Here is a 19,205-nt window from a genome sequence, read left to right on the forward strand (position 1 = left end):
GGCTAATACAGCACAGAATTGCCTATGTTTGCAACTCTGTTTCATGAGATTCGGTTGTTACTGACGATAAAACACACTTGTCAATTTTATATTTAACGTCACATATATACGTATTTTAGCTGAACATTTTTGAATGTTCTTGTAGAAACTCACAATTAATTATATTTTAAAATCTTTGCAAGTAATCCCAAAAACAACAATAGATACTCTCATATTTTTGTTGTCGATATTAGAGAAATAATTATGTCAAAATAAACAAAATCCACAGCAATCATTTTCAAAACCTGCTTTGGTAATATTTTCTCTCAAGAATGAAATAGTGAAACATGAGATATTTTAGAAGAACAAGTTTGGCCCTAAGAGTTTATTTGTGTTTCGGCTACAGTCATTACATTATTGAGTTAAATTTTGCTAATTAAACATTTTCAATACATATGGTCTTCCCGTTACTACATTACCCGTGTATCTGGATAATCGCCATCTACTGCTTCTCTGTGGAGAAAAATGGATATTTTTCTCGCGGTCATTAACTCAAACCTTATTCCAAACCCACTGTGGAGCACAAGAAGTCTCTTGTAACTACAGCAACCTTCCTCAAGAGAGATCCACTTACCTGCTTATACTTTATGAAACATTTCTACACAATTCTGTTTGTTGTCAGTTTTTATCCTTAGGTCATAACTTTCGTTGATGCCAAGTCCGATCCACCGATTACTACTATTACTTCATTTTCACTGCCATGAGTCGACCTTTTATGTACTTCACCAGCTCTTCTCAAAATAAGACGTTGACTTACTGGAAAGTCGTTCATCTTGCCTGTTCTCTAATATGGATTTCAAGTTTTACATTTGTTCTTATCCTTTGGAAATACTTAAACTCTGTTTCTGTGATAACATTCAGCAGATAACATACGAGGTTTGTTCAAAAAATACGCGGACTGTTTGAATTGCGCGGCTCCAGTTGGTTCCAGGGGAATCCGCTTGGTGTCGCTAGGTTCGCACAGATCAGCTGATTACGATGTCATTTCCCGATTGCAGATATCTTCATTTGTGTATTAGCTACGCGGTTTTAAGTGAAGTGCGATTTTTTCGTTTGGCGGATTTCAGAATGAATGACCTGAAGGAGCAACGACTTGCTGTGAAATTTTGTGTTAAACTGGGAAAATCAGCGACTGAAACTTTTGCTATGCTTAACACGGCTTACGGTGATGTTGCTGTGAAGCGTACGGCATGTTTCAAGTGGCATGAACGTTTTAAGGATGGTCGACAGTCCATTGAAGATGATGAGCGTCCTGGATGTCCTTCCACGTCAACTGACGACCCACACGTCGATAAAATCAACACCATGGTGCGGACAACTCGACGTCTGACTGTCAGGGAGCTTGCTGAAGAGTTTGGGATATCAGTTGGATCTTGTTACGAGATTTTGACCGAAAAATTGAAGATGCACTGCGTTGCTGCGAAATTTGTGCCTCAGAACTCGTGAGTTTTTGGCCAAACACTCGATCACTGTTCTTCCCCCCCCCCCCTACTCACCTGACCTTGCTCCTTGCGATTTTTTCTTGTTCCCCAAACTCAAAAGACCCTTGAAAGGAAGAAGATTTGAGACGATTCCCGAGATTAAGGCAAATGCGACGAAGGAGCTGGAGGACATTACAAAAGAAGCGTACCAGGACTGTTTCAACAAGTGGAAACACCGTTGGGATAAGTGTGTGCGTTGGGGAGGAGAGTACTTTGAAGGAGTCCCAGACCTGTAACTTCTAAATAAAGTACATTTTGTTTTATGACGTCAGTCCGCGTATTTTTTGAACAGCCCTTGTACATACGTAACGAAATGATTGTGAAGCCCCATAATTCACTTTCGCGAAGTACCATTTGTAACAAGATGACCGTTGCTAATTTTGGGGCCTCAATTATAATTCAAAATATTGGACCATTTACTCCGCTATTTCCATGTGTGGTGTGGATCTATTCATCACTGAGAAAGAAGCTATTCCTCGATAGCTGGAGGATAACTCTGCTGTTTGACGAGCCCAGTCATGATTCCGGATCCTTATTGACAACACTAAGGTTCTTGGTCACCTTCTTTAGGATATGTATTTATAAACAACGTCACAGAGTTGAGGCTTCTAGAACATCACAAACAAAAACATTTCGTTGAAAAAAAACCCCAAAAAAGTTTAATCTACAACGTCCACCTTACTATATTGTAAACACACTGTAGATGCCTTTATTCTACTCGACTGTGTGGCAAACCGGATTCGACTCCTGTTTTAAACACCTGTCAGAAAAGCAATCCTAACTATTCTTGTCGCTCTTCAGAGCGCTTTTTGTCAAAATCCAATGATCCTATTATAGTTCCTTCTCTAGAACCAAAGATCTGAAGACATCAAGAGTCCGTCGTCAACCTCCTACTACTGAAAACATTATATATTTCACGACTATTGGAAGAACAATATCCATTCATATCAACACGCATTTGTCAGGGACAGTATTAATCATGGAGTTAAGTCAGTTTTTAAAATTAACATGTAGGATAGATATTTTAAACTTAATACTGATTTACGTACGTTTCAAGCCTACGAGGAAATCGAAATGGCCCATTAGGTTAGAAGCAGATTATTAAATTTTCTTTTCACAAACATTGGCTAATTACATACAAATCAGCTACTACTCGAAGATTTTCTGCCTTTCAACTTCATCATTTGTTTATTTTTCAATGAGATATTCCCTAAACCATCTCAAACTGCAAGGTTGCTTGGTTACACGATCGTGAACACCTGCTACTTATTGTATACGTTGCATCTCGTGTCATTACACCCGCTATCAACTGTGTTCGAACTGAAAATCCTTTGCCTTACGACTTTTTCGCCTACATGAAGCATAATTTCAGAAGATATATTTACCAATGTTGGTGTTGGTAATAGTTATCATACACCGTTTTCATTTCGTACTGGACAGTATTGCTGGATCTCGTTTGTTCCCTTCGTTCTCTGCTCGTCCTGAATTCAGTACAGCTCCTAATGTTTTATGGGCTCGGCAAATTAGTTCACCACAAACATAAAACATTATTTTTAAAGTTGATAGTGGTATTCTTTCAACTGTAGTTCAGCTAGCCACGGAAGATACTTTAATGTACTGTGATACAGACTGACCGTCTTATATCAAGTATGCTCTTCAGGATATGGTTGTATATTTCTATCTTCAGTAAGTAAAGCTACAGTAACTTCAACCACGTTATAATCCACAAAAACCTCTATTACCCCCATCAAGCGGTGTCATAACTTCACCCCTTAATTTTTGTACTTCGTTATCATTGCCGTTCCAGCCACCCACTCATCCTACGAGTATTCAAAGAATAGTCCATGATTATATTCAGACAATGACGGTAAGTTTGTAATCAACTTCGGGATTCCTTTAGTTCCTCACACTACTGGCAGATTGGCCAATTGCACTCTTCCGTTTATCCAATCATATTCTTAATGCTCCAACAATGTTCTTAACAAAGCTAATCTCTGTGCAACCTTTCACGAAACAAACATTGAAACTTCACAACCACCGCCACCGGACTTTTACATTTCGTATAACATTTCTAGATTATCCAATATATTCTAACCTGAGCTTATCTACAATCTTAAACACACATCAAAGAAAACAAAACAGTATGGATTCTCCAACCACCACGACTTTTAGGATAAGCGTAAAATTGCACAGGGTATTGACGGAATTGTCTGTGCACATCTTTGTCAAGTTCCAAGGAAGCTATTTCTGCATTTGGCAACACTGTTTACATTTTTCTTCTCACTGGATTTTATTTACAATCTTAAAAATTCTCAGTAATCCTGCTTTTCTTAAAACCTCTATAAGCTTCGTTCAACTATAAGCTCTTAACCTACAACTAATCTCGAGTATACTTGTTACTGTTGAAATCAACTTCTCACAGACCATAACATAATGGTAAATTCACAGGCCGGATTTGGTCTCTTATTTTCTCCCAGGATCCACTTCTACGCTTCTTAGACATCATTACGAATCATAAAATACAAGCCAACAATATTATTCGATAATCTTTGATTTTGAAAGAGTTTTTGATCCCATTTGGCGTCGATGATTGATCTTCAAACTGAGTTCTATATTTACAACACTTACTTATGTCGGAGACATTACGTCAGACCTTATGGATCGCCAGGCAGCTATTTCTATAGAAAACACCGTCTCAAGACCCTTTCATTGCCAGGCAAGTGTTCCAAAGGGGTTTGTTTCTATCACTTATTCTCAATGTCCTGTATGTTTCAGACATGTCACAGTCTCACATCCTGTTCAATGACCTGGTAGTCCTGCCATAGTAGCTACCTGCTTGACCATGGTCACCTCAATCAGCACTCAACTGTTTCCTCATACGGTGCAAACAGTGACAGCTCACACTCAGTACATATAAAACTAATGCTACCGTATTTGGTTCAAACAAAAGAAAATATTTACGTTGCTGAATACTTATTTCTTTAATATATATGCAAAAACGGCTCGTTTGGGTTGAGAATATATTTTACGTAGAAGAGCGAACAACGTTTCGACCTTCTTCGGTCATCGTCAGGTTCACAAAGAAAGAAAGAGGTAACTGACCGGAAGCTGGCCACATGTTTGGAAGGGGTTGTGTAACTGAGTGTTACGCTCTTCTACGTAAAATATTTTCTCAACCCAAACGAGCCGTTTTTGCATATATATTTCTCTACAAGTGAGTTTTCTCGACATCACTGATTATTATTTCTTTAATGCTTAAACAGATAATGTTTCCGTACAAGTACCTAACAGTTAAATATTTGAGTCTTAGTTGCATGGTTGTAACTCATAAACAAAGTACATATGATGGTGATTACATTGTAACAAATAATGAATAAACTTAACATCACCGTTGTTTTATTAAGTCCTCATACACTATGCGACAATCCTACCAAGGTAAAAATCTTTACCTGCCAATTCTCTCACAAATAGCATTCGGTACGACTGTAATAAACAATACATTGGGGAGATAAATGCCCATTAAAGGTAATGTTCAAATAACCCTACAAAGATATTAATAAATGTGCTATAAATACATCAGTATAGCCTTTTACATTCAGGAAAACGGCAATATAATATACTTAAAATTACAAAAAATAACAGGCAAGGAAGAAACCACCAAATAGAGAAAAAATCAAAGGAGCTATTACAGTCCAAGTTCCAGACAGTGGACTACGAGTGGATATTAATCAAAACAAGGACCAATAACTAGACAATGCTGCATGGACACCACTTATGAAAGACATTTTCTTTATCGTGGTTTCGATATAAAAATGAAACCATTAATTCTACAGTGTATCATTTGAAGAATGAAAACTTTATTTCTTTATATAACACCTGTAATTGTATTTTTATTATGTTTATTAGACTGAAGTAATCGATGTACCCTCTTTATTACCAGATGTCAGTTACTGTTATGGTTGTTGCCTAGATACCTCTTTCAAAGCAGTGTTCCACAGGTAGATGAATATTAGTACTAGTATTAGTACGTTTACTAAAACACAAACGGACACTGACAGTACAAAGTTCTAAATTAAGAATTTGGTGTTGTAAGTTCACTTATTTCTGGTGTTAGAAAATTTTCTTTTACGCCATGCATTGTACAATATTCACAACAGAAATTAGATAAACAAATTTGTTTAGGCTTAATACATTGTTTCCCAATTAAGGCTCCGTTAAGAGAGCTAAAAGATCACAAATAAAATAATAGTATTTAAGTTAGAGAAAAGTTACGAACCTCAAAAATAAGTGAAGTTTGTGCTAGCTAGATACGTGGTGGTGAGTCATGAACCAAGGAAAAGTGGTGTCAGCTACACGAAAATAAAATAAAATATTCGAAGGGTCAATCCAGCTATTGGAACAATAAAACATTACGTTTTTGTTTAGCAGTAGACTGTGTGATTAATTTACTTTTTAGGGTGATGTTAGATTTGAGGAGATTGAAACAACGAGTTGTTGGTTCAGGATGAGCTACAAGTTCTAACATTTCACGTGCGTTGCTGTAAAATTAGATACTTAGAAAAAGGTAAACTTTCTATTTAAGCATTAATAAATAATGTATTTTTTATTGGTATTATGAAAATATGTATGATTTGAAAATAGATTTGCATCAGAAACGGAAACACTAATATGTCGCTTACTTATCTAATATTCATAATAACATCTACTGAAACGACGCAACAGTTGCTATAAAAACTTCAACACTCATTTTTAAACACAACACTCCTCCTACTCTCCCCCCCCTCAATACCACAGTGGTATGTCTGTGGACTTATACCACTAGAAACCGGATTTCTATGTCTTGGTGGACAGAACACAGATAGCCCTTGTGTAGTTTTGTGCTTAATAACAAACAAAATGAGGCGAGTGGTTTAGTAGCAAAGGGATGCAAACCATGAGTCCTTTGATTCAACTTCTAGGCATGTTAATTAACAACTAGGTCACACACAGCAAAGATAGACTAAAAAAACGTATAACTAACAATACTTTTCATATAAGGTTAATTAACGTACACTGAATGATGTTCATAGGATATTAAGACACAATCCGTAGATATTTAATAATACTTAATAATTACAGTATTAAAGCAGTATATTTAAATAAAAATCGCGAAAAATTGGTGAAACAATGGTATGACTTATAAGACTTAAGTACAAGTTTTGTTTTGTTTTCTCAGGAACCACAGCGGGTGACCGATACGTTTATGTACTTACATTCTAAAATCAGCGGGTTCGAATCCCCGCAGTGAACAGAGTGCAGATAATTATAATCAGTCCAGTATGTAACTTTGTGCTTTAAAACCATAGTGGTAACATTTTTTCTCAAAACTCGACAGTAAATACGTACAACCCAGCATACCTTTAGAACACCTACCAATATTTTGGACAAAAGCCAAAATAATTATATGCATTCTTACATCGTATAATCATCTACACACATGTAGATAGACACATATGCATATACCTGTCATTAATAAACGCTTTAGGATGTATCTTAAACTTCTGGTGACTTTTTTGACATGTACAGTGAGATTCCGCATAATCCATCGCCAGAGGGCTCAAGGCAGATTCTACGTAATTCATCGCCAGAGGGCTTCAAGGCATTCTTTTTCTTTTTTTTTTGTCCGTCACTGTTCAGGAAAAATGGTAAGTAACTTCTGCAGATGTAAATTCTTGTACGTAACAATATGCACATGTATAATAAAAAACAGAATTGAGAAGGAGTGTTACGACACGTAAATGTAAGGATAAAGTGATTTTAACTGTGGTCATGTCATGAACAATGTAGACAAGAAGTATAAGATAAAATGGACTTTTTCAATGAAGTATTTTTTCCTTTATCTACTAATTCAAATCTGTAACACATATTTTACAACCAAATTCGAAAATAAATGGAACCGTAACTTATTTAAACGGGGGTGTTTATGTTTTCTTATAGCAAAGCCACGTTGGGCTATCTGCTGAGTGAACTGAAGGGAATCGAATCCTTGATTTTAGCGTTGTAAGTCCGTAGAATCACTGCTGTACCAGCGGGGGAGTTAAAATAATTAGCCAACATTTCTGACCCAACAAGAAATTACTCAGTCATAACCTTGAAAAATCGTCATCATATTTGCTTTAATTAGAAATAATAAAAAAATGTATTTACGATCATTTAACTAAGTTACAAATAAATTCGTTGTTGTTTCTATCCCTTCTTCTAATAAGCCATCAGAACAGTGTCTTAAAGTCTGTAAGTATGTGAACCTTATTAACGCTGGACTGTGACGTTAATATAGCCATGTACTGACGGAATCCAACTAAATCTAACAAGATTTAGTCGCTGGATCCTAGGCGCTCTGAAGCTGCTAATTACATTATACAATATGGGGTTTGAAGATAATACTTGGCGCATACGTTTTCATTAACTTTTATAATCAAGAACTGTTTTAAATGTCAATCTACGGTCGTAGCTGTCAGTAATGGCCTTTCACTAAGTGTATTCAGCCTTATAATAGGTTTAAGTGTCTGCTAAAGGTTTCTTTCTTACAGAAGAGGTTCGACAGCGATATTCACCTTTCATTTATTGTAATTTTTTTTTTTTTTCATATGTATACTGTCAATAAATGTTGGAAAACATTCATTATGTTTGCGTGTTCCTATTTACTTTGCTTATGGTTATATCAACTTTTCGATCCTGTATTAGAATACTCAAATTCACTTCGAGTCAAAACTGACGAATGTTTCACATCACGACTTTTTTTTGTCCATCTTTAAAACTGAATCATTTCTACTAACTCACATTTCAGAAAGTTTAAAGTTTTATTATACGGAAAAATTTTAACAGTACGGATGGACTGAGACATTACAACATTTAAAAGGATATACAACGTTCTCCATCAATCTCGGTTTCGAATCAAGGGCAGAAAAAAAACGTGTTTTCCTGCTAGAAAATTGGGTTCTTTTCAATTGATTCTGGCAGATACCCGTTAAAATCCATAAATACGATGGCGAGAAAGAAGTTTATTTGAACATGTTTAACGTTTGTCCTGCTAGGAAGAGGAGAGGGTACGATTAGGGTTGATTGCGTCGAATGAAATAACATCAGAGGTTAAGTGTTACAGTTTTTCCACACCCCTAGTTTAATACTCTATCGAATCAAAGAACAGATTAGGTCACTTATCTCACATTCTCTGCGCTGAAACTTATGTTATGGAGAAAATAATTTCATAAGTAGATAAATGAACAGTTAGTACACTGAATAATAACTGACAATTAATTGTGACAGTATGCCACACGCTTCTAAACTCCTAAACAATTTTAGGCTATTAGTGGGAAGTACTGTACATCAAAACCAAGTCTACATATTCTTAAAGCTTCAGTTCAAATGTGAGACTGAGGTGTCTCTTATTTACTCTGATTACACGATATATTCCGTATGATTGTGTGTTTATGTGACTGTCAAAAGCAGAACTTTTTGGAGCTTACAATGTGAGAAATATCAAGAAGACAAAACTGTATAAGCATTTTATTCACATACACTAATGCCATGACATTTCGAACAGAGAGAGAGAGAGAGAAAGAAAAAGATAAGCGGTAAATATATTGAATGAAGACGTTTGATACCAGTTCGGAAGTAGTATCCGTTGTGTGTTGACATAAGCTGTTTGTAGAGTCTTTCTTAAGTAGAAACGTCAAGTAATTTTAATACTAACAATTAATCGGCTTGAGCTCGAAGTTTGTCAACAATAAAACGCCCGGGAACGAGTTAACGAACAACAGGGTGTACCACCTGTCAATGGCAGATACACGGTTGCCTCGAGCTGTGTTCCCTCGACTGCGCCGTCGCAAGGGACACCATTCGTATAGCAAGACTAGGTAATTACGAGATGGCTTGACGAGAGCTTTTTCTGACTATTCCAGGTTCTATGGATATATCATAATGTAGGTGTCGGAAGACTAAACTGAAAATAACATTATCTTTTTAACAATCGTGTTAGAAGTACTTCCACTAACACCTAACCGTTTTGTGTTGGTTTTTTTTCGTACGCTCTGAAAAAGAAACACCAAGACAAACGATTGTTGTTTCCTACTACATACAAGTTTAATATTTTTTTTAATTTGTAAATTCACACGACAGCCAGATCACGTCTGTTTTTCTTGCCAGATGGTAAAACAAAAAAAAAAAAACTGTTGCGTTGCAAATGACAAACACGAAGACACCAACGAAGAAATGCGAGAAATGTGTATACATTATATTTATGTTTTTTTTTACAGTTCTTACTTAGCTTTAAGGCTATGAAAAAACGTCAGTAAAAATGTTTTATATTGTGACCTATTAAAATATTGTTTTTGACACAAAAAAAATATTATACTGGATGCGTCACGGGCAAGTGTTAGAATATGTTGTAAAACGCAAGGAAAACAGTTAAGTTGTTATTCCAAATAAATATCTAAGACATTTCATTGCTTAAAAATAACTTTTGTTTTTAGTTCTCCAGCGCGAGTTTACATTCAGCTAACCTAACTGTTGAAAAACAACAACAGAAAGAAATCCGTTAATTAAACACCCGCTTTATCTGTATCTCATTAAAGTGGGATCATAATACTATAAGACTCCGAAATATTCAGATTTAATAATTTTATAAGTAGAGTATCAAGTATTTATGGCTTAATGTGTATAAACTGTTGCTGGAAATCGGGCAAATATATGGAGGACATAAGCATAGATTATATCCTCTTGTATAGATCTATACAGACACACAAAAAAATAATAGTATTGAATGTTTAACGTGCTCACTGTACTTGTTTCCCACATAAAGAAAGAAAACAGCGATGAGAATTAGTGAACTATTAATAACGGTATGTGAACTTAACTAGGTTACAAAGATTTATATTACAGCAGTATAACAAAATCAAAGAATGTCTTCTAAAGCAATAACAGTGCAAGCATGTGTTTATCGGAATTCATTATTTACAAATCTATTGGTCTGGAAGTTAATCAGGAATTATAATAAAAGCTTGTTTCTTTTTTTTAATTTTGCGCAAACCTACACGAGGGCTATCTGCGGTAGCCGTCCTAATTTAGCAGTTCAATACTAGAAGGAAGGCAACTAGTCATCACCACTCACCGTCAACTCCTGAGCTACTCCTTCAGCAACAAATAGTGGAATTGACTATAACATTATAACGACCCAACGACTGAAAGGGGGAGTATGTATGGTGTAACGGGGAATGGACACAATGACACTCAGATTGCGAGTCGGATGCCTTAACCACCTGTTCACGCGCGGAGCCATAAGAAATGCGAAATGATGATTCCCAATTTATGTTTTTTTAAACTACAAAAGGAAACCGTAATTGGCGAAACAATAAAAAAAGCGTATAGAAAACACATCTTAAGGTCAACTCGATTGTCGTCAGCTTGTGACTTATGACGAAAGGTACAAAATAAACTGTTAAAGAATACGAAAGATAGAAATAAATTGTGAAATATTCTGACAAAAGCTAATTTATCGTAGACGGTTTTACCGCTGATTTTCAAAAAGTCTACTATATTGTTATTTCAAGAGGAATAACACAGGACTGCTTCAACGTAAAGTTTCATGTGCATGTTTGTGATTTGGTAGCCAGGCAACGCAATAGAAGTTTCGATTTATGCGGACGTTTTAATAACTGAAATATAACTTATAAAGACACGTGCTTGTGTAAAAATACGAATATCTGCTGAATACGTTTACGAAACACAATAGACTGATAGAAATCTAAAGATCCACTAGGTAACATAATGGATCTTCAAGCTCCCTTAAACTTGAATGCCTTTAGGTAACCAGTCATTTTAGAGGAGATATCAACTCTTGTAAATTTAAATATAATTGACAACATTGCGGAGGAATATACTCTCGTAAAGTTTACTGTTCGACAGATATCTAGGCAACGTAGTGAAGCTCTCTACTCTCGTTAATATTAACATTTACCGGGTAACCCAGCAACATATGGGAGTTGTTTGTTTGTTTGTTTTTGAATTTCGCGCAAAGCTACTCGAGGGTTATCTTCGCTAGCCGTCCCTTATTTAGCAGTGTAAGACTAGAGGGAATACAGCTAGTCATCACCACCCACCACCAACTCTTGGGCTAATTTTTTACCAATGAATAGTGGGATTGACCGTCAAATTATAACGCCCTCACGGCTGAAAGGGCGAGCATGTTTGGTGCGACCGGCATACGAACCCACGACCCTCGGATTACGAGTCGAACGCCTTAACATGCTTGGCCATGCCGGGCTTATGGGAGCTGTAAAGTGCAGCAAATTTAAATATGTATGTGTGTGTGTGTGTGTGTGTGTGTGTAATTTCTTACAGCTAAGCCACATCGGGCTACATGCTGAGTCCACCGAGAGGAATCGAAACCCTGATCTTAGCGTTGTGAGTCCGTAGATTTACCGCTGTATCAGCGGGGGACATATATTTATGTAAGTAAGTAGTGTAATAGAGGTCTAAATTTCTGTAAATACAAATAAACATCTACTAGATAAACGTCGCAAAGCAATGTAAGTTTTAATTTCCGTAAAACTGAATATCAACCAATTTTGCTTCGTAATTAAGCGAAAACCACCATAAGCTACACATGTGTGTGTGAAAATACAAGTATTTCTATTTCATTCGTACTTAAATGAAGTATTAAGTGTGGGCTATTTTTCATGTTAGCATCGTAATTACTATGTCCATCATAGTTTGCTATTGGTGGTAAAAACAAAATTTTCTAACATTCTTGCTGGATATATATATACATTGTCTTAAAGTTTTTCATTAGAAATGCTATTGGTTAACGATAATTATGCAGTGAAATGCTATTGGTTAACGATAATTATGCAGTTACTATTGGCTTGTTGCACTTTATTTTATTTGGTGTACTTGTACGAACCTGAAGGAAGTTTCCAAAAGCAGGTGAGTGTAAAAAGGTTATGAGGTAATTTATTTCTGAAGAAACTGAGACAGGGAAGAATGCATGCCATTCCAGTTAAAAACTGTTTGAATTTTCTAAATACCAGTATTTATATCCAGAGACGTAGCCAATGTGGATCCAAAGGGGTCTAACCTCTCCAAATCTCGGCATTTTGATCACGTATTATTAAAACAGACTCCTTTTTATCACTCAGTAAAAAAAAATACAATTTCTATAAACTATTATAATATTATTGGATTTATTTCAATGGCCATTTTCTTTTAAAAATAAAAAAAATTCAGTTTTGTATTGATTATTATAAAAAACAATACTTAACAAAAAAAAAAAAAAGAAAATAACAAAAACGGCTGGTGTGGGTCCTGACACATTTATTGATAAAGAGAGAACAACGTTTCGACCTTCCTGGGTCATCTTCAGGTTAACAATAAAACTGTTAATACCCATACCAGACGTTCTGAGATACATATTTATTTCTAGTGGGTTTCTCGTCATCAAAAGTGAAATGTAATTGTTGGATTTAAATTTATTACACAGTTGAATGGCGTGTATAGTATAGTGTGTGATAAGCATTCTAACATTCCTGACAATATATTTGACATTAGTATTTAAGTGGAATTTGAAGACGAAAACAAACAAAATTATTTTGATTAATGTGAGAAGATAAAGTGAACAAAATGAGGCATAACTGAATAAGTTATATTCAACATGGGCTACTTCGCTCTTTAACCATTATATTAAATGGTTATCTTTAAGGGCTAGTTGCTCGTGTTATACAACGTTTTAAATTATAAAAAATACATCCATTCTTATTGTAAAATTAAACACCAAATGTTGTCTCGAACGTTGTTGAACAGATAAACAAATGTGCAGCTTTCATTTTAACAACAAATGAAATAGGCTTAGAGCAAAGAAATACTTTATTACGTCATCATTCTTTCTGTTTACAAAATTTAAATTCTATTAACATTTAAAGGTCTCTCAATGTTATACAAGTTCTTGATAAAGATAGAAATGTTAAAGGAAAACTGTGTGGAAAGTATGACGAATGATATTTCTGAAACAAAAATAGTGTTAAAGACATTCTTCACAAATAGTTAAGTGTAGTTTTGATTGTTAACAGAACTTTGATAAAAACAGAATGTAGGTTCTACGTTGTCAGTGAAACTATTGATAAAGAACGGAACTTGGATCCTATTTTATTAATGAAACTCTTATATCATATCGGCCCGGCATGGCCAGGTGGTTTAAGGCGTTCGACTCCTAATCTGAGGGTCGCAGATTCAAATCCCCGTCGCATCAAACATACTCGCCCTTTCAACCATGGAAACGTTATAACGTTACGATCAATCGCACTATTTCTTAGTAAAAGAGTAGCCCAAGTGTTGGCGGTGGGTGGTGATGACTATCTGCCTTCCCTCTAGTCTTACACTGCTAAATTAGGGACGGCTAGCACAGATAGCCCTCGAGTAGCTTTGCGTGAAATTCAAAAAAACAAACAAACAACTCTTGGTAAAGAATGGGGCGCGGGCTCTACATTTTTAATGAATCCTTCGTAAAGAACTTAGCGTAAACTCTACAGTGTTAGTGGAATTTGTGTTAAATAACGAAACGTGGACTCTACATTGTTAGTGAAACTCTTGCTAAATAATAGAACGTAACCTACACTGTTTGTAGAGCTAGTTATGAAAATATAAAGTGGTTTCTACACTGTTTTCGAAAGCTCGACGCAGAACTAAATGTAGCCTCTTTGCTATTAATAAAATTCTTGATAAGAAAGAAAGAAAGGTCTATTAATTATCAATGACATTTTTGGTAGATAAGGAAGTATATTTCATATTGTTAATATTACTGATCAAGAACGAGCTACATATTTTTATCGCTAAAAGGACTTGATAAAAAGAGCCGACAAAAACAAAATATAGTTTAGTCATCGTTAATGAAATTATGATAAAGATTAAATATAGTTTCCTCATTGTTAATGCAGTTCTCATGAAAATGAAACATAGTTTAGCCATTGTTAATGAAATTCTGATAAAAATTAAATATACTTTCCTCATTGTTAACGAAATTCTGAAAAAATTAAATATAGTTTCCTCATTGTTAATGAAATTCTCATAAAAATGAAATATAGTTTAGGCATTGTTAATGAAACTATGATAAAGATTAAATATAGTTTCCTCATTGTTAACGAAATTCTCATAAAAATGAAATATAGTTTAGTCATCGTCAATGCAATTCTCATGAAAATGAAACATAGTTTAGCCATTGTTAATGAAATTCTGATAAAAATTAAATATACTTTCCTTTCCTCGTTGTTAACGAAACTGAAAAAATTAAATATGAAATTCTCATAAAAATGAAATATAGTTTAGGCATTGTTAACGAAATTCTGATAAATTGAAAAATAGTTTCTTCCTTGTTAATGAAATTTTAATAAAACAAAAATAAACACGTCATTATCAATAGCATTATAGAAATTTTGACAAAGAACGAGATATTGCATTCATTGTTAATAAATTTCTGACGATTTAAGAAATGTTGCATGTTAATATCTTCGATAACAAATAAAGTGTCAAGGAAATTCTTGCTAAAAAGATGTGTAATGTATTCATAGTTACTCCATCTGCATAGAAACGTTTATAGAAATAAAATTGTATTTTAGTGAATATTTCATTCATAAGAGTCTGTAGTTATATATTTTGACCAACTGCACAAGACATCATTACTTAATGAAAGTTTTTCCTGACAATTTCTAACGACGATAAATCCTGAAATAGAATTGAACAATTAGCTTTAGCAATTCTAATTAATGCTTCCACAGTCTGGTTCATGCCATTATAAGCTAGTTGCCACATTGTAGGTGAAAGCAAGCACGTCGATATCAGCGTTGTAATTGTTGATATAGTATCCCCACCTCTCTCCTCATACCTTACGGTTTTAGCCTAATTTTTGTATTATCTAGGGAAACCCTTTATTTTATTTGAGAAAAAATCTCGAATATACGTTCCCGACTAACGCATCTACATGACTTCTTCGTATGTATATAAACTCCCAGGAGGACCTGCACATCCGTAAGAAATACCATGTGTCTCTCTTCCCAGAACATATTCTGCTCCTTCTACTGCAACAGAACTTAAGAGATATAACTCTTTTTAATTGCAATGTATTACATGTGTAGAATAGCTAAACTAGTATAACCAGTTTTCGTGTTCCTCCCCAACCCCAACTCCAAAAATCAGAAACCGAAGATCTTTTTTTTTTATTTGCGTGGCTTTGGAAATCCATATTAACAGTAACGGATTAAATATTATTTTAATATCGATATTGTTTCAGTTTAGTATAGCCGTCCATAATTTAGCAGTGTAAGACTAGAGGGAATGCAGTTAGTCATCACCACCCACCGCTAACTCTTGGTCTACTCTTTTACCAACAAATAGTGGGAATGTCCGTAACATTATAACTCCCCCAAATCAAACGTGTTTGGTGTGATGGGGATTCGAACCCGCGACCCTCGGATTACGAGTCGAGTGCCTTAACCGCCATGGCCTTAAACAGTGTGAAGCCAGCGAAAAATAGACAGCTAGCCAGCTTAAGCGAAGTGTAACAGTATCAACTTAGAATTAATTCGCTCGTCATGGATCTGGATTGTTGATAAAATATTCAATTCTAGACCAGATAGAAGACTCAGTTTAGTTTGTAAGCTTGTAAAACTCTTGTATATAAACCATTATATTGTTATTTGTATATTAAAATTTATTTGTTGTAAGAGAGTAAACTGTGTCTATCAACTTTGTTGGCAAATATCATAAATTTGATGACATTTAATTAACTTCTAAATCAAAATTAAAATTTACGTCAATTTTAAATCGTAATACGTAACGTACGAAGCATAATAAACTGGAGACACGTCTGAGATAAATTCTAATACGTAACATAAGTAACGCCTAAGTAATCGTTAAGAGATTCACATTGGTTTACTTTATTGTGGACACATCACTATACTTTATTTATTTATGTTTATCTCACTTACCGCTAAGTAATTTAAGAAAGATTTGTTTAAAAGAAAGGTAAAAAAACACATGAATAAAACAGTAAATCCACCAGCAAAAAATATTGGTTTTGTTTGCGTAATAGACAACAGTGCAAGTTGTATGCATAAGACAAAGATAAATAGAACACATTCAGATATGTCCAAAATATTCATCGTATTACGTCAAACAAAAACAAACATAGTGACCACTAACTCCGTCAAACACAAATAAGTCAGCTACTAACAAACTCGTTCAAGCACAAAGAAGCATAATGACCACTAACTACTTCAGACTCAAACAAATTAGTGACTACTAATTACTTCAGACACAAACAAACATGGAGATTTCTACGTTTTATAAAGACAAACTACTGGTCACTAACTATATCTGACAGGGCGGTCGTTATGCACTTCAAACGCAAGCTAGTAGCCGCTAACTGAAAACGCAAACAATAATGATAGTCTTTAATTGTTTTAAGACACAAACAAACACAGAGGCCGCTAACTGTTAAAGGGGATATGTTGTATTAAATGAAAAAAATGTAATGTAATGGTAGCAACCACTAGGGGGAGCTTAGCGTCAGTAGTAGAGTCACGTGACAAATTTAAATATTTTATATAGTGATTTATGGATATCTAGAGAAAGGTATACATGTTATCCAACTTAAGTTTTGAGAAAGGGTTAGAGCATATATTTTGAGACGCCAATACTTGATAAAGATAACATAAATTTGTGCTTAGTAATTATTCTTTCTTCCACCATTACCACTACACACACTGATTTATCGTTAAGTCTGAAGACTTAATTTGCTAAAAATCGGGTTTCGATACCCGTAGTAGGAACAGCACAAATAGTCTATTGTGTAGTGTTTTGCTTAGTAAAGAACAAAGTAATTATAACCCTAATAAATGGTAGTGTAATCGATTTCCTTAGCGTCAGTAAAATCCTACATCAATATTGTCAAATATTTCATATAACATATGTAACTTAGTCCTTGAAACAGGACTACTTTATCGTATGTTTTTATTTGGCTTTGTACTGCCCTCAAGTTCATAGCATAAGTTTGTAACAGCACTATGCCCTATGTTTTAATTAACAAAACAGGTGAATTATCCTAATTTACTTGTGTAAAATCCACAATACATTTTATATTAGCTGAATTAGCCGAAGAACAATACTTTTAGAATAAAATATTAGAACATAGACTAGGTAACTAGTTCTGACACATTCATGCGTCCTCTTCGCTCTTTCAGTACGTCCATTTTTGTCCCAAAGTTTTTTTTTTATTATTTTTCTATTTATTTACTCTAACTTATTGTATTCAAAGAATTTCGTTATTTAAGTGCAGAAAAAATTCTCTTAACCTACCACGGGTAACCTTACCTTTACTGTAATGAAAGAGATACTATTGTTGTTGCTTCTCGTGCTGTTTGCAACACACATCACGAGGAACGCGCCGTCGCCATGGCTGCAGACCTCACAGCTTGCACGGTCGATGAGCGAACAGTAGAGAGAGAGAGCAAAGCAAATAACCTTTTTGTTTCGAGATTCAACACGCAGTAGATGAAATATAACTACTACTCTAGATTTTTGTCACTGTGTACACAGAGTGTTGACTTGGTTACTTAGTCGGTCAATCTAAGTAGTGATAGTTAGGGACTAACGTCAACTCTCTAAGGCACCCTACCGTGTTTTGAGTCCGAAATTCTCGGAAACCACTGAGAAGCACACTTGTGACTCGGCTAACTCGGGCGACCCCTCGCGGCAGCCGCCATTAACACCTGACGAACAGAAGAGTATCGTGCAGAAAGCTATCAGCTATAGAGGAGGTCTATTTTTATTCTTATTTGGCTTTTTTTTTTTTTTTTCGTGTGGTAAATGAAACCTTTTAAGTCATTACAGGGGTAAGTTTTGAAGCCATAACGTTGCTTCATCAAAGACGATCATAACCAGGCCTAAAAATAACAAAGTTTTTACACTTCCACCTACGTTTTGGTAGTTAGTGTGAACGTTTAGTACACGTTGTTGACGACAGAGGTACAGCTATGATTACGTTAATATTCATAAGTAGTACAAGACAAATTTTACATATTGAATAAAGCCAGCATACTGGAGCTTCATCAAACACACCAAGATTTAGAGGTTTCTCTTCTATCAAACAGTATTAAATCCAACATTAGAATCACGAACTTGAAAATAATTAATTTAAAGTCATGCTTTGTAACTAAGTGCTATAAACTAATGTGAAAATTAAAACTTGATTTAAGTAACTAATGCTACTAAAAATTCGTTCATTTCAAAGCTGACACAATATATAAAGAAAACGAAATTATCTAATAAAAAGTGTTTGAAAGTCATTATTTGATTAAAAGAAAATATCTGACTAAATATTCTGAAGTCGTGTGAAAGTCAATATTTGGTTTAAATAAAATGTGTGACTAACTATTCTGAAGTCGAGTGAAAGTCAATATTTGGTTTAAATAAAATGTGTGACTAACTATTCTGAAGTAGTGTGAAAATCAGTATTTGGTTTAAATAAAATGTGTGACTAACTATTCTGAAGTCGTGTGAAAGTCAATATTTGGTTTAAATAAAATATCTGACTAAGTATTCTGAAGTCGTGTGAAAGTCAATATTTGGTTTAAATAAAACGTGTGACTAACTATTCTGAAG

At 34.7% G+C, this 19,205-nt stretch overlaps 1 protein-coding gene across 3 annotated transcripts in view; it reads right to left on the reverse strand.

Moving 5' to 3' along the window:
* LOC143226417 (uncharacterized) overlaps window positions 1–18,356 on the reverse strand; it is a 93,021-nt gene extending 74,665 nt beyond the window's left edge. For 2 of the 3 annotated variants that reach the window (XM_076457353.1, XM_076457352.1), the window contains exon 1: window positions 17,916–18,323. The gene's annotated coding sequence lies outside the window, so the exon portion shown is untranslated. Of the gene's footprint in view, window positions 1–17,915 lie in introns of all 3 variants that reach the window. The other variant, XR_013014605.1, reaches the window with a different exon arrangement.
* Window positions 18,357–19,205: the final 849 nt, after the last annotated feature.

This window comes from Tachypleus tridentatus, chromosome 9, assembly GCF_004210375.1.
Source record: "Tachypleus tridentatus isolate NWPU-2018 chromosome 9, ASM421037v1, whole genome shotgun sequence".
NCBI lineage: Eukaryota > Metazoa > Arthropoda > Merostomata > Xiphosura > Limulidae > Tachypleus > Tachypleus tridentatus.